The sequence below is a fragment of the Pristiophorus japonicus genome, chromosome 11, assembly GCF_044704955.1.
Source record: "Pristiophorus japonicus isolate sPriJap1 chromosome 11, sPriJap1.hap1, whole genome shotgun sequence".
NCBI lineage: Eukaryota > Metazoa > Chordata > Chondrichthyes > Pristiophoridae > Pristiophorus > Pristiophorus japonicus.
Genome location: NC_091987.1, coordinates 59,599,931 through 59,614,137, shown reverse-complemented (window position 1 = coordinate 59,614,137; position 14,207 = coordinate 59,599,931). Strand labels below are relative to the sequence as shown.

The window sequence follows — 14,207 nt, the reverse complement described above, 5'->3', positions numbered from 1 at the left end:
CTGAAAATTCTCTGGCTACGATTGGATAGGTGAGAGTGGAATCAAGCAAAGGAAATCCCACTCAGGTGGACAATGGAGGAGGCATTAGAGAAGGATGGCATAGCCGACTTGTCAAAGGCTGGAGAGGTAGAGAAGGATGAGGAGGACTAGTGCGCTATGGTCACAGTCACAGGATGCCATTTGTGACTGATTAGGGCCATTTCACTGCTGTGGCAGGAGCAGAAACCTGATTTAAGAGGTTCAAACATGGAGTTTTGGGGAAAGGTGGACACTGATTTGGGAGGTAAAAACATATTCAAGGACTTTGGAATGCAAAGCGAGGTTGGACATGGGGTGTAGTTTGCAAGGAAAGAGGGGTCAAGGATATTTTTTTACAGGAACGGGGTTATGAGGGTAGATTTGAAAGAGACAAGGACAGTACCTGAGGAGAGGGAATAGTTTACAATATCTGACAGCATGGGGGCCAGGAAGGGAAGTTGGGTATTCAGCAGGTTAGAGAAAGCAAGTGTGGACAAGATGAGCTCGGAGTGGGCATGAGAAATGAGAGAAAATGCAGGTTCAGAGCGAGGGCTGGGGGGCATCCTTGTGGGAAGTTTGGCTTCGTGGGCAGTGGGATGTATCAGAGATAGCTGAACAGATGGTCACCATCTTCATGACAAAGAAGGCCATGAGCTCAATTTTTTTTTGGTTGGAGGTGAGGGCGGAGGATGCAGAAGAGAGGGATTTACGTGAAGTTTATTAGTAGTCTGCCTAAATAATGGCTAAACAAGTTGTGCGCCAGTTACATTCAAGTCTGCGCCACTTAAACTTGGGGGAAGCAAAGATGGGGCCTGTACGAGGGGAATTGACGACTGGGAGAGAGTAAGGGTTTTACTTGGCACAAGGACATCAATAGGTGGAGGCAAGGGAGTGATTGAGCAGATTGACAGCTGAAGAAGTATTGAAGCAGGGCAATGAACTCTGGAGTGGGGCAAAGTGAGTTGAGATGGAATTGAAATCACCGAGATGAAGAGTGGGTCAGTGCAAAGTGCTGAGGGAGGAAAGAAGGATATCACAGTGAGAAACTCTATTGGGCTTGTGAATGTTAGAGAATGAGGATTTCAAAGAAGGTGAGGGGGGGGAACAAATTGAGGTGCTCAAAGGAGGAAAAGATGCCAGAGGAGTAGGGAGAGAAACCAAGGAGAGATATGATGATAAGGGCCACACAGTCAGCACGGCTGTTTACACAAGGCAGATGGTGGAAAGTATAGGCATGCCAGGAGACTTCAGTAAATGTGAAGGTCTTGTCACCCCTGAACCAAGTTTCTGTCATGGCCATGATGGCAGTGCAATCATCCACAATAAGGTTGTGGATTGCAAGGGTCTTGTTTGCAAGTGAATGTGGTGTCCTGAGGGAAATGCAAAGTAGCCGGTAATTATTTATCTGCTGGCAGAGTCTTAAGAGGTCAGTGGTGGGTGGAATTGGCGGGGTGGGAAGGAGGGTGGTGACATTAGATCCTAATGGGTAAGCTGGGTAGGTGGTTCTAGGAGAGAGGAGTATGGGCAGTTGGGGTTGCTGCTTATAAGGAGTGCCTCGATGGGCACTTTGGAGACTGTTAAGAGAAGCACAGAGGGCAGCTGTAGGTTTATCCAAGAGGGATTCAAATTTGTGATGGCAGCAGAAGAGTAAGAAGGCAGAGGGCTGGGGTAAACATTGGGTGGGGGGAGTCAAAGTACCTGGAAGGGAGAAATAAAAGGTGGCACGACTGTGACAGGAAGGGGAGGAGGCAGGAGAAAGGGGTCCAAGAAGAGTCAAGGTAAGAGAAAACGAAAGAGAGATAAAAGTAATGGGCCTGGGTCAAGAGCGGCAGCCAAAATGCGCAAACCGTATATCAGGATATATCAGCATATTGAATTTGTATTAGTGTATCATATTCCTCACACAGGGAGTTAAAAGTGAACCTTTCATTTTAAGCATGCCCCAAATTTTACCTAGATTTTTACATTTCTATTTTTTGATCTCTTGGGTGTCAAGATCAACACTTCAGTTACCTTCTTTGATATATTTTATCAATACTTCACACATGTATACAATTGACAAAAGAAAAACTCGTGTCTGAAATGCAATTCTGAATAATCGCAGAAGATTTAAACAGTTCACATGATGGTGTCAAATACAAAATCTGTACAATAAACCATGTTTTCACATCAAAGCTGCAATGCCGTCAAAAGAGTCAACTATCTCCTCAACTATTTGTTCAGTCATTAAAATTTGCCCTGCAGTTAGAGGCTGGTGAGCACAATGCCATGCATGTATTTACGACTGCAGGCATTATGTCATCATCATAGGCGGTCCCTCATATCGAGGATGACTTGCTTCCACGCCAAAAAGGGATGAGTTCACAGGTGTTTCAATGAAGGACCTAATATTCCAGGTCGCGAACTACATATTGAAGGGTGGAAGATGCCTGTGTGTGAATTTTTTTAACATATGGTGGCCGTTGCAACCAGCCACCACATTGGCTTGACAGCTAGGTCTTGGTCCAGTGGCAAGGATTAACCAAGACGACTGGAGACCAGCTGCTGCACGGACCTAGTGCGCACACATATTGCAGTATGGACTGGCCCATGCTTACCCTGGGCCCTTGTCTCTTCTGGGCACTGAACTTGCGCCTCTCCTGGCCCGATCACGTCGCTCCTTGATCACTCGCCGCTCCTGCACCCCAACCTCGCTGCTCCTACTGTACCTACCCATGCTCCAATCAGCGACCTGGACCTTGGTGACATCCAATTCAGTCACCCTCTTCACATCCGTCGCCCTCCTGAACCGGCTCGCGCTGTACCTTGAAGTGGTATGCCTCCAAGTTACTCCTTTGAAGGCCCCGACCTGCTGATGGTCCTTGTTATGTACTTCCGTAACGTCATAGTGATGCCACTAGGCATTGAAAACATAGCTCCCTGTTTGTATCTGTGAAGAGATTAAGGATTGCACCTCTTTAAAAGGAGTTGGCATTCTAACAATATATCTATATTTCCATAACTATCAGCAGAGATTTAAATTCACTATGAGTCCCAATTAAAGACAACAATGCCTCAAACCATGCCATGTAGATAAAGCAGCTCTGACTAAAATTCTGACTCTGATTGTAGGAGTGGTGGCCCAGAAATATGAGTGCTTTCTTTGCTGCCACAGTGTTTACCTTGAAAGTAAGGGAATTGGTTCACCTTATCCCTTACAAAGCCTCCCCGCTTGGCTGTACATTCCATCTTCTGCCGTGTGGTACTTATTACCAATTCACACCTTTAGGGTTCCCAACAAGAACTTATTCTTGGAAGTTTAATTAAATCACATTTGATAACATGATATCTGATCACATCGCATCTAATTACATGATCTTTGGTCAATGTGACAATTATAATAATTGGCCCTCGATAGTCCAAAAGAGTCTTGAGCAGAGGTCACTCCAATCCACCGCATTTACAATGGTGGAACAGGGCTAGGGAATTTTGGTCCCAATTAGTATTACTTTTATCATTTTTATCAGTCCAAGTTGTGTAAGATTGGTGGGCAGAATTTCTCTCTGACTTTTTTTTTGAGCCTAGGTGACTTCTGCGTACTAACATGCAGTGGACTCACTGGATGTCTTTTGTGACTGATGAGCACCATGCAGAATATTTTAATTTCCCCTTATTTCACCATTTGGATTTAATCTTAATATTTTCTGTTTGTTTTATTTATATCTTCCACATGTTTAGTTATTTTTTTCATTTGGGTGGGAGATGGTGGGTGGTACCACCAACAGCAGCAGACTGCACTTTCTGGTGATTCTTATGGGGAAAATATGGACTGCAGCCCTCAGCAGCTCTCTTCTCATCTCTTCCATCACTTGGGCTTCTGCCATACCCTCAGTCCCATCACATCCCCATCCTTTCGCCTTACCATTACCCCTCCCCTCAGTCACTATTCCTACTAATTTCCAGAGCCTCTCCTACCATGTCCCCTTTGAACAACCCTCTTAACCTCTGTACCTTCCCACCTTGCTCTGATGATACTCTCATCACTCTTTACACCGCCATCCTCTCACCTCCACTTGCTCCCCTAAAGAATGGACGATGAGGCCACAGGCTCCCTCATCCTCAACTTGTTTTGCACCTCCCCACCCTCCTATTCATTTTTCTCAAGTGGCTTTGTTCACTTTCAAAATTCATATTTGTTTTTTTTAAATTAGGATGAGGAAAGATACTAACTCTGTTTGTGGACAGAAAGTACATAGCTTATGTAAAATTTTTATTACAATTTATTAATACAGAAAGTATTAATTTCAGGTATAATGTCAAATTCTCCCTCAAATTAGAAATAATAACATTTCACACATTGGGAAGGAGTGGTATTTGCTGGGTAGTTTAATTTCTGTTTTGAATTAACTGTTACAGATTTTTTTTAATACACAAGGATCTCCCATGGTATTGATCATGGGTGGCATTCAGAAGCAAAGCCAAAGATTCTGAGATGGATCTCTTTGGTCAGGGAGCCTAGGAGAGCTTTGTTGGGTGGGTTTGTAATGGGAGCAGAGTCAGAGCACTTGGGGTGGGTCTACAGGAATTAGATTTAACATTTTAATAATATAAACTAACACTTCACCAGTCATTGAAGCATGCATGAAGTTTCAAAAATATTGTCTGGGAAGGCCCAGAATTATAAACCAGCTGCAGGATAGGAGAAAACCTAAACTCCCAGGCCACAGAAAGGATAGGCCTCTGGAGGCAAAACTTACTGGGCAGATTTCCAAGATGCGTGGAATTTTATGGGTATGCTTAAATATTTTTAATGTATTATTTAAGTATTTATGCATTACTTGTTTTGGAAACCTTGAGCTCAATTTTCCCCAGTTATCTGCACCGTTTTTTTTGGCCTAAATTAAAATATCCAAGTTTCCCCAAAGATTATGTGCCAGTGTAACTCAGTTAGTTATGACTTTTTTACTTTTTTTTTTGCGACATTGGGGGCGTAACCTGCCACCAATTCTGGCCATTTAAGCAAGTTTGGCCAGCTCCGATTTACTCCAATTTTAGGATGGCGTATGTGACCACTGTGGAAAAACCTTCTGAGCAGTTAAGAAAATTGGCGTAGGTATGGAAATCAGCACAGCAGATGCAGTTCCACGGCCCGGACAGCAGCAGCAGAAGAAAGGGAGAGAGAGGATAGAGGAGAGGGGGGGGAGGCCTTTCGGCCAGAGTTAGGAGCGGCACCCGACACCGGGAGGAGGGAGGTCCTTCGGCCAGGGCTAGCAGTGGTAACCAGCATTGGGAGGAGGAGGCCCTTCAGCCAGGGCTAGCAGCGGCAACCAGCATTGGGAGGAAGGAAACCCTTCGGCCAGGGCTAACAGTGGTAACTGGCAGGAGGGAGGCCTTTTGGCCAGGATTAGGAGCGGCACTGGGAGGGGAGGAGGGGGGGGAGGGTGGGGAAAGTGGCTGGGGGGATAGACTTTTGGCATAAACACTTTAATAATTTAATGATGGAATGCTGCTGCAATGTGCAAGGTGCTTGTGCAGGTTGCTGCGAGCTGGCCAGAATGTGTTGCATGTTTCACTTTCCAGCTTCAGCCCGCAGTGTGTCCCTCGTTACCCTAGCAACAGTGCAGATCTGAGGCTCCACCCGCAAAGCTAAAGGACGGGCTATGCTGCGCCAAAATGAATAATTCAAATGGGGAAAGTTGGATGATTTTTTTTTGGTGTGGTTGGGGCCCCCAAAAAATGGGCGTAACTCTTCAATTACCCAAAAAAACGGCTTTGGGGAAAATTGAGCTCTTAATCTTTAATCCTATTGGGGTAATTTTACAAAATCACAATCCTGGCACAGTACTTTGCCCACCAGGAGTGCAAATCAGGAATTTGAGTGTGTGCTCCCTTTGATACCCATTAAAATTATCAGAAAATCTTAAAGGTGTTCCTGATATATTCCGTCGACAGGTGAGATTCCATACTCGTAATGAAATTTTGTAAAATTGCCTCTTATTTCCTGAGGTACTGAGACAGCAACACGGCACCAAAAGCATTTTCAGTGATTTCATTGTTTCCCACTTCGCCTCCTTGCTAATTGTTTATTGGTGACTGATTCTTTATAGGTAGTTTTCCTATTTGCTTGCTGCTTGTTAATTGGTAGCTTTCCTGCATATTGAATAATATTTCGGGTGATAAGCATTGGAATTTGTTTTGATTCGTTTTTCTTAATATAAATATGGCATTTTGAGTTGCAACTAGAAGCCAACTTTGGTACTCCTTGTTGTCCCTAAAGGTTTAAGACCTAATCCAATTTTGGAAGAAGATCTATACCAACCAGCAGTGAGGTTAACTGTAAGCCACACTGCCAGAATGAAATGATGGACTTGACAGCAAGGCAGTTATTTCATTTTGCTTCTTATAGTGCTTTTGCATTTGTAGGCAGGGAGAAAAACACCTCTCAAGATGTTGCTCACTACATTTGCGTCTGAAGGCAGGGTGTAATATCATAGCTCATTTATATTACAAACACACTGGTAACCACTGCAAATGCAAACTGTGTATCAGCAACAACTTTCACTTCAAGATTTTTAACTATTCCATTACTCCCCAGGAAAGAAACAGACCATGGGCTACATAGTTTTGCTATCACATTAATGATGGGTTAATGAATCGCTACTTTACTGCTTTATACTTTTCAGATGTACTGCTTTCACAAAAGCAAAACTGATTTGCTTAGCCCAAAATCATCATTAATAGAATCTAACCGACATTTTCAAAGTCTTCCTCTTGGTAATGATTTCTCTATAACAATCATCACACATCTGTCACTACTCACTGTACTTGTATGTCTGAACCATCTGAGCTGTCTTTCAGTTGTTAGGTGCACTGCCATTTATCTCAATCCATATTTTTTGCATTGAATTTCTAAGCCTCTAGATCAAGTAAGCCATTTCTGCCACTGATTATCTTTCGCCAGTACACATAATGTATTGTACGAGTCCTTTTAAATCCATGCTTATTTGTCAAACTGAAAAACTGTTTTTAACAAAGTTCCATAGGTGTTTTACTGTAATGGAAAATTAAATACTGCTGTTGGTCTTAAGTTTCCTGGCTGGGACTTTTCGCTTCTTTGCTTGCCAGCCCGTAAATTTCCATCCATTAAAGTGAATGGACAGAAAACTCGCAGGCTGGCAAGCACAGAAGCAGAAAACCCTGGCCATTTTCTGCTACTCGGTGTTAAATCATTTAGTACAGACTATGCTGTGGGCAATTTCAAAGTGTACTTAATGCTGCTACTACACTGAAGTTTGCAGTCCATTACTATTCAGCATTTGAGCAGTGATCCATGTTGGGAGCTGGAGTTATGCTGCTTGAAGTTCTGCATGTGTGTGCCTAAATTTTTGGTGTGGTGCTTACTGGTCGCTGATTACAGTGAGATTTCTGCCAATTGATGAGACTGGTACTCCATTCTTTTCAATTGTAGAATTAGACTAGTGGTACCAGAGTGCAGTGCAGAGGAAAAATGATGCGGGCCAGCAGTAACATTTTTTGGGACTGGGGAACGGAACTCTTCCCATTTCAAGCAGCCATGGGGTGAAATTCAACTTCAATGGGGGCGCAAAACCTTCGGTAGCGAATCGGTCAGCTGTTGTACACCCTCCCCAATTTTCCCGTCCATTGACTTAAATGGAAAGGCTTGTATAATGAACGGCCAATTCTCTACCATCTGTTTGCATCCCACCAAAATTGAATTTCACCCCACTCTGTCAATATCAAACATTCGCAGATCTGGCATAGACAGCCAATGCAGAGTTCCTTCTCCTCTGCCTCAGCCTCAGAATAACATACCCTACTTATTCAGGGTGATAGCTTTTCTATTACCCAGATCAGCCATCTTCTGTGTCCCCTTTCCCCCCGCCCCCCAAATGAGATTGCCATTTAGTGTAAGATTGGGGACAGTTCTATACTGTAGGCCCATCCACACTAGGAAATTGATTGAGACTGCCCACATAACACCCATACAATCAGCAGATAGGAATCATCTTATTATTCTGATCTGGATTTCAACCCAAGTGCCAAACTGAAAGGCCAGTGTCTAACCAATTGTTCCCCTCTTTAGCATTTTTGATATTGGTGTGTCAGAAATCTCAGTTTAGGACAGAACAAAAGTTGCATTGTAATAACAGCAAAATAATTTTAGTTAAGAACTGATGGGTACAGTACTATTTTCTTTCACCTCCCCTCTCCCTTCTTTTGTGAAGGCAGTCACATTGCTGAGGTAACATTTCAGTCAAAATCAGGTACCTTATCCAAGTGGCCATTTTTCACCTAGCTATTCAGTTTTGGTAGGGACATTGCAGCCAAAGCCAATCCTGTCCTCACCTGTGCAGTTGCATCTGTTATCCTAGATAGCAATCATGAATAGGAACCCCAGGCCTAAACCATGGCAATGAGGTTTACTGCAGAGTCCCAACAACAACAACTTACATTTATATAATGTTTTTAACTTGGTAAAACATCCCATGGTGCTTCGCAGGAGCATTACCAAACAAAGTTTGACACTGAGCCACATAAGGAGATAATTAGGACAGATGACCAAAAGTTTGGTCAAAGAGGTAGGTTTTAAGGAATGTACTGTGGGAGAAAGGGCAACGGATGGCAACGGATAGAGTTGCTTCCTAGGGAGTTGCCAGCCCAGGAACCATCTGCCTTGTTGACTGATATCAGCTAACTTAGCACAGACTTCCTCAATTTGTACTACTCAATTACTAACTGGATAAATTCTGAATAGTCAGGGGAAGCTGTACTTTATTTTTTTTTAATCAACTGATTGTGTGAACAGAATTTTGATGGGTTGCCTTTCAGCATGAAATAATCCTATGCATTAATGTATTTGCATGCAAATATTACACAGTATGATGTCATCCCAATTGTCTTTAACAACTTAATCTAAAGTTTAACACCCTGAGCACTGGATCTCCTGTATTAGTTGGTGTTGCACTTGCCTTCAATAGTCACTTGACAGGTGGTTTTATCATCTGTCAAAGACAAAGGTCTGCAGGGGAAGATTTCAGGGATGCTTTGCAGCACCACTGGATACTGGATTGGAGATTGATGCCTGACGCTATGGTGGGCATCTAGTACCTACACTACTGTAATCTTGTTCCAGCTGCGTATGCATTTTGCAGCCAATAAAAGACTGTTTCCATTTGCATTTGTTGTGTTAGAAGTTGCAGCCCCTATTTCACAATTTGAAGAACTTTCTCCTTAATTTATGGCTGCACTTTTCAGCAATGTTGTTTTACTTTGGTCATATGTAGAACAGTTCAGAGGACCTCTTATTTGGTTTGGTTAAATCAACCAGTGGTAGGTCCATGATGTGAATGACCACTGGGAAAGGTCTTGCTTACTGCTTGTCCATATTTGATATGTGCCTGGGTGACCATAAAGTATGATCCTGCGGTGACCACCAGTTCACTTGAAGCTTTCCTTCACCAGTGGGAGTCAAAGGATTGATTGCATTATTGATTTAATTTTGATGATTGTATTTTGAAGTACCCAATATTGATTTTGGTTGGCCAACTTCCCATTTCCTTTTATTAGTATGGCCTTCCTTTTATGGGAACTCTTGCTCTGGTGGTATTGGGCTCAGTCTCCAAAAAACAGGATACTTACTGGGGGGAGGGAACTCTCAGAAGTCTATGGACAAGTAGCTTTGGGCTGCAGGGGCCCCTAATGAGCTTACTCAACAGCCACAAGCACTTCAATGTTTGGATGTAGTTTTCACTTGAAAGACTGGACTAGCTACATCTTTGATACAAACATGTCCATCTCCTGAATTTTGTGGTTGGTTGCAAAACTGGGCTATAAAGCTAGTATTCAGGCAACAAAAACTGTTCAAAAAAAATGTTTGTGCTGGTTTCCAAAATGGATAGTGGGAGCATGGATGCAGAAGAAACCCAAGCAAAACAATTTGAAGTTAAAAGCAATACCAAAAAAATCTCGAGTAGGTAGGAAGCAGTTAACATAAATAATAGGACAGAGAGAAAAAGTGAGGGAATAAGGTAGAAAAAAGGGAACAAGAGATAATATTTATTTTTAGGTGAATTGTTTTGCATTTCAACTTTATAGTCAATATTACAGTGACAAAGGTATTTCTGTTGTTTCAGATATTAATGTTTATTTCAGTATCACAAGTCTGTGAACTGAAACAAATAAAACTAGTCGGATCCTAGAGAGAGGAGTTTCCCTGAACATGCTACTGCCTAGGGGTTAGAGAGTATGGCAAAATCTTTTGGTTTATTTCTGTTGCTAATGTTAATTAATTAGAAGAGTTAAAAAAAATTTGGAACACGTTGGCACAATGTGTTGAGGATGCAGCACACTGGGCAACACAATAGCTTGGTAAACCTTGCTGATCATACTATTGAGCTTTCACAGATCCCTTTAAATAAATCGACCAATTTGCTATCCTGTACAATTTTGTGTTTTTTTGAAAATTAGAAATTCTGTTGTTTATATAGAATGCTGAAAGTAGTATGAGAAGTAATCACTAGAGAATACCAATAATCACGTTATCACTTTAACAGCTCAAATAATGCACATTATTAATTGGCCTCTACTTCCTATAATCTATTCATATTTTACCTTCATTTCTTCAGTCTTCATTCACCCTGCTGGCCACTTACAAACTTTGAGTTGTAATCGGGAGAATCCTGTTTTCATACTGATCATTTTAATAGGTTATTGTATTACAGAAAGGGGAGGGAAAGAATTTTACAATTTTGCACTTCATTAAATAACAGTGATTCACCACATGGAAAATGTTGATCTTGTTGGTGTCAGTTTTATAGGTGAAACCATCAATAAATGATGTAGGCACACTGGTTGTCCTTTAACTTTTCATTAACCTCATTATGGCCTGGGTAATCAATACCATGGTCTGTGTGCAGGATTGTGACTGCAATTTCAGTTCATAGCCAGCAATGTCAGAAAGAAGTGCATCTCACTTAAACGCATTCACTCTGTCACACACATGCAGGCATGCACTCACTCATACTCATGTGTATATATACTCACTTACATACATTAATGTACACTTGCTTTCTCACACACAGACACACTATACTTTATATTCCATTCCAAAACAATCCTTGCATGCACATCTTGATTTATCCACCGCAAGATGCACTCTCATGCTCCCACTGTTTGGAAAAATTATGTCCAGCAAAAGATGTTTATTGTTGGTTAAATAAAATACTTAATCTTTTCTGTGTTGGGTGATGCTGGGGATGGGGGCTAAGGGTGGTATTGTTAGGAGATGATCAGTCCCAGCTGCTGAGAAAAGAACACAGGTGTCCGTAGAAAGGAAAGCCTGGGATAAACTTTTAAAAGCAAATTGTATAAATACTTAACCTGATGCTTTCCAGATCCACCTTTTCTTTTAAGGGTTTATTCATATTGTAACTGTAGTGTTAGTGTGAAGCAGTTTAATTTCACACTGACACTGCAGTTATAGTGTAAAAACAGTCTGAATCTAGCAGAGTAGAGGATTTGGAGTTTGATTTCTTGAACTTTGATGAGATTTGCTCTGATGGCGCATCATGTAGAGATACTGGCAGACACAACAGAAATAAAGACCCATTCAGCACAACATGCTGCTGAAACTACCACTGCACTAAACATGAAGGAAGAGGCAGTGCAAGTGCAGATCATTGCTTTTAAAAATGAAAATATTGAGTGACAGAAATAATCATCACTGAATTTACAATCAATGCTGCAAAGTGAAATCCAAAATAAAAGGGAAGGTGCCTGTGGACTTAAAAACCCTGATCTTCTGATAATGGGACAAATGGGATTGAGCTGGCCCAGTGCACTGACTTGCCTGCAACTGTAGCGCAGTGGCCTGGCCTGAACCAATTTTCAGATGAGTTTCTCTCCCTTTAATCTGAATAAGCTTCAGCAAAATGGTAAAGCTTGGCTTGTAGCACACTTGGCTAGGGATCAATAAGGTAGCAGCTCTTACAGGACTGCAGTAAGCCATTAAAGGAGAAGGGTGCAAACAAATGTAGTCAATAACTACAATGACACCGCAGAGACGTGCGAAGAACACTTCTTTTAGAGTCATCAAGTGTGACATGAACCTAAGTTGGGAAGTGTGATATGGTTTGGGAGACACCATTAGAAGCATTGTACACAGCCATTGCCTTCTTGGACATACTCTTTCATGGTGCAAAAGCTGCATGGCATACTTCTTGTGCTGGTGAAGGCGGTGTACATAGAATAGGAAAAATATACTCAGGCTTCCTGCTCAAGTCCTTTTTCTGCTAGTCAGGGGTTTCTCAGTGGAGTCAGCGGTCATGGCTGCAGAGGCCCTGGTGTACGATGAGCCATTCCTCCCCCATCCCACACTGGTTTCCTTTCAAAAAAGGAACTCTTCTTCCTAATTTAGAATTCAGCAAATGTAAGAACTTGGCAAGGAATGTCACTGCTCAGCACTTTGCACAGCACCATTTAAATGCCTGCAGCAACCAAAAAACTGAAGGAAAGCACTGGCAGCAAAAATGGCTGAGTTCTCAACAAAAGCAACAAATGCATGGGACAAAATGAACAGGAAATGCAAGCCAAAAAAAAACGTAGCCAATAAATATGATGCTGTGCTTGAGCAATCAGGCCCCAGGCTCCTGATGCACCCATGTAAAACAGGTAAGTGGCATGCTGTGGGCATACTCTTACCCACAGTTGGGAATTCTGTTAGGGGACCATATTTACTTAATGGATCAATTTAAATGAGGCCCATACATGCTGATAGCACAGCTTCATTTTTTAAATTAAAAACTACTGGTCAGGAAATCAGAGGTATGTGAATTTGGCGCATGTGGCCACAGCCACAAGCCCAATTTTCTAAAGAGGGAGTCGTCCCTGTTCCAAGGCTCTGTACTTGAAACTCAGAAAATATGCCTTCCTGGGAGATTGGAAATATTGGTTGGGAAATTCTTAATCATTCTGGTTGTGCCTGTGGCCAGCTTGACTCAATTTGCAGCACTGTGCTTCTCAGTTTAAACTCTATCCCAGAATTTGGCACATAATCTAACTGACATTCCAGTGCAGACACACTGCTACATTATTGGCGATGCCCTCCATCAGATAAGATGTTACACTGAGGCCCTGCCTGCCTGTTCAGGGGTATAGGTAGGCAATGTAGATCCTGGGGTGCTACTATTGGAAGAGCATAGAGGTTTTCTGTTGTCTTTAACCAACTTCTCTCCTACAACTAACACCATCAAGAACATATTAACTCGCCTTAGCCTGTATAAATCATTGCGTTACAAAGTAATTCACTGTATGTAGAGTGCTTTGAGACCCTTCTAAGGAAATTGATACAGTTCTGTAAAAATGCAAGCCTTTCTATGTTAAATAGGTTTTGATTTTTTGAATTGATTTTAAGAGTGTTCCACAGTGCAATATCAACACCATGTATTCAGATATTCTCACAAATTAATCAGCAATAAACCATTTCTATAAACAATCAGCTTGGCACAAGCATTGAAAGATTATGTCTAAAGACAATCCAAGGAGCCTCGCCAACACAAAGTTATTAGATGAAAATGTTGGGATATTTGCAAAAGCAGCGTTCAAAAACTGCGGCGAAATAGCTGTCAAAACGTGTTCACTCTTTCAGAAGATCCACTGCTAGGCACATGACTATTTCTAGAACAGACAACTCTCAGACAAGAACATTATAAATGTATGTGTGCTGCCAAATCATCCCTTAGCGAAACCAATTCTACAAACACATTCTGCCAGTTTGGAAAGGAGTCAACGCCTAGAAAGTCCTAATCGGTCTGCGCTATACCCTTTTTTATACACTGCGTTGTAATTTACTAGACCTTAGATACCATTTGAATCTTTTGTTAGTAGAATGGCAAGGAGTGTAGAACGTAGAGCCCCTTGCACGTATTACCAGCATCCAGCAAATTACATGGTAATTAAGGAGCTTGTAAGGATCGCACGACATCTGCTCTAAACGTTTAATAGAGCTGCGATTTGAAAGATCAGACGGAGAGATTTGAAATAGATTATAGGAGCCTCTCGTGATGGCAAAATCGCCCAGAATCGCCCAACGATTCACAAATGTGTCACTGTTTTATTTATACACTCCAAGGTTTTGATTATCATTTGCAGAAGGGTTCCAAAGGTTAAAACAAATACGCGGGGAACCTTGG

At 42.0% G+C, this 14,207-nt stretch overlaps 1 protein-coding gene across 7 annotated transcripts in view; it reads left to right on the top strand.

Annotated features, from left to right (window-relative positions):
* bcor (BCL6 corepressor) overlaps nucleotides 1–14,207 on the top strand; it is a 344,096-nt gene that overhangs the window by 111,648 nt on the left and 218,241 nt on the right. The gene's annotated exons all lie outside the window — the stretch shown is intronic.